The sequence below is a fragment of the Tachyglossus aculeatus genome, chromosome 7, assembly GCF_015852505.1.
Source record: "Tachyglossus aculeatus isolate mTacAcu1 chromosome 7, mTacAcu1.pri, whole genome shotgun sequence".
Taxonomy (NCBI): Eukaryota; Metazoa; Chordata; class Mammalia; order Monotremata; family Tachyglossidae; genus Tachyglossus; species Tachyglossus aculeatus.
In genome coordinates this window covers 43955308-43957516 of record NC_052072.1, presented here as the reverse complement: position 1 = coordinate 43957516, position 2209 = coordinate 43955308, and the positions used below count along the sequence as shown (strand labels likewise).

At 42.6% G+C, this 2209-nt stretch overlaps 1 non-coding gene across 1 annotated transcript; it reads right to left on the bottom strand.

Moving 5' to 3' along the window:
- Positions 1 to 367: 367 nt before the first annotated feature.
- LOC119931072 lies at positions 368 to 505 on the bottom strand. The gene has a single exon (XR_005451938.1). It is a non-coding gene; the product is annotated as a small nucleolar RNA SNORA7 (small nucleolar RNA).
- Between the last annotated feature and the right edge of the window lie 1704 nt (positions 506 to 2209).

Sequence of the window (2209 nt, the reverse complement as noted above, 5' to 3'; positions counted from 1 at the left end):
ACAGAAGTCTGAAATTCTCTTTGTCCATTAGCTTCACTTGATGATGTCAAAGTCCCCAGAGAGGGCTTGGTGGAGATAGGGTTCCTGGAAGACCTAACAAGTTATTGTACCTTCAAAGCCATGTCAGGAGTATAAGTGAGTTGTCTTGTCTTATACTGTCAAGTCATCTCCGATCCATAGTGACTCCGTGGACACATCTCTCCCAGAATGCCCCACCTCCATCTGCAGTCATTCTGGTAGTGTATCCATGCAGTTTTCTTTGTAAAAATGCAGAAGTGGTTTATCATGGCCTTCTTCCACACAGTAAACTAAGTCTCTGCCCTTGACTCTCTCCCACGCAGCTGCTGCCCAGGACAAGTGAGTTTTGACTTGTAGCAGATTGCTTTTCACTTGCTAGCCACTGTCCAAGCTAGGAATGGAATGGGTATACTTCTGCCTGTCTCTCCCTTCCATAGCCGAGACTGGTAGAGTACTGAAAACTCTCCAGGTGTGATCCTGAGAGGGAGGTGAGTGAGTTAGGCTTATTCTACATAGAACTGGGGCTAAAATTTAAGTTTTTCTGAAGAATTTGTTAGGGGAGAATACCTCTTCCTGGTGTAGATTTGGTCAATAATACCAGTCCTCCATAACAAAAAGCCAGTTAATTAGGTCCTTCAGGACCCACACTTCTCCACATGGACTTTCTGGATCTGAAAGTCTCCAAATCAAAGTCTCCAAATCATTTCTCTACATCCTGAATTTCACCAGAGCTGTGGAAAACCCTCCTCTTTAAATGCAAGTGGAAGGTTAAAATAGAGACCCATAAGAAGAGAGTAGTGTTATCTAGAGGTCAATTTCTGTTATTTTACTGACTACAGATGGAGATTTTTAGCCTTGTAAAAATTATGCAAATTTTATCCATATTTGTATTAGCACTTAAAAACTGGGTTGGCAGGAACAAAATTTTCCTCTCCTTTGTCTTCCTTTTTTGTGGTATTTGTTAAGTGCTTACTATGTGCCAGGCACTGTACTAAGCATGGAGGTAGTTGCAAGCAAATCAGAGGTGGACACAGCCCGTGTCCCACATGGGGCTCACAGTCTAAATCCCCATTTTACAGATGAGGTAACTGAGGCAAAGAGAATTTAAATGACTTGGCTAAGGTCACGCAGCAGAAAAGTGGTGGAGGTGGGATTAAAACCCATGTCCTCTGACTCCCAGGGTCATAGTCTATCCAGTAGACAAGAGTGCTTCTGTGAAATGATTTCCCAAGTTCAAGCAGTATAAGGGAGTTACAGCCTCAGCAAGAAGGGAATAAGGGCCTCTTGTCACCTGGACAGTAATGGTGCTTACATGTGGAACAAGTTGCACCTATCAAACTATGTTAGGAAAAAATTATCAGTTGGCATTAGAGTGCTGTGAATTACCAACTTCAAATTCATTTGCAATAAATCCCAACTTCTGGTGCATAAGGATATGGAAGACCTTGGCTTCCACTTGGTGTTCCTGCAGCCCATATTTACCCCAGCCAAAAGTAGTAGAATATTCTGTGGTGCAGTGTAAAGGTGGTTCCAAAGCCACTAACCCACCATTCTTTTTAAAGAGTGGTTGTGGCCCAAAACAGTGGCAGATATGGAAATCTGAAGAATGGTGAGGTTGTTGGCACCACAACCTCACCCAATTTTTTAAAAATTTGCTTGCTTTTCCCCAGCCAGTATAGATACTGCATAGAAAACACCTTTCCTAAACAATTTCTGTCTTCCTTAGACTAAGCAGGAAATGTGTCTGTTATATTGTTATATTGTACTCTCCCAAGCATTTAGTACAGTGCTCTGCACCCAGTAAGTGCTCAGTAAATATGACTGACTGACTGACTGACTAGAAGTGGCCCAAGAGACAAGCCTCTTAATGAGAGACAGAGGCCCTCTTTTGCCTTTTCATTTTTCTCTGTGATGAGGACAAGACTTCAAGTAAAGGTCAGGAATAGTCTCCTTTAGTCTGTCTTTTCACAAGGACCTGAATTCTGAGCGTCAGTATCCTCCTATTTCTTTTGGAACTAAGTGAAGCAGTGTAAGGCATACCTAGAATGACCAAACACTTTGCCCCATTCAAAATTCCATGGAGAAGCAGCCTGACCTGGTGGGAAAATCTTAGGACTGGAAGTCAAGGATGTGTATTACAATCCCTCTTTCACCATTCACTTGCTGTGGGAACTTGGGTTAGTCACTTAAC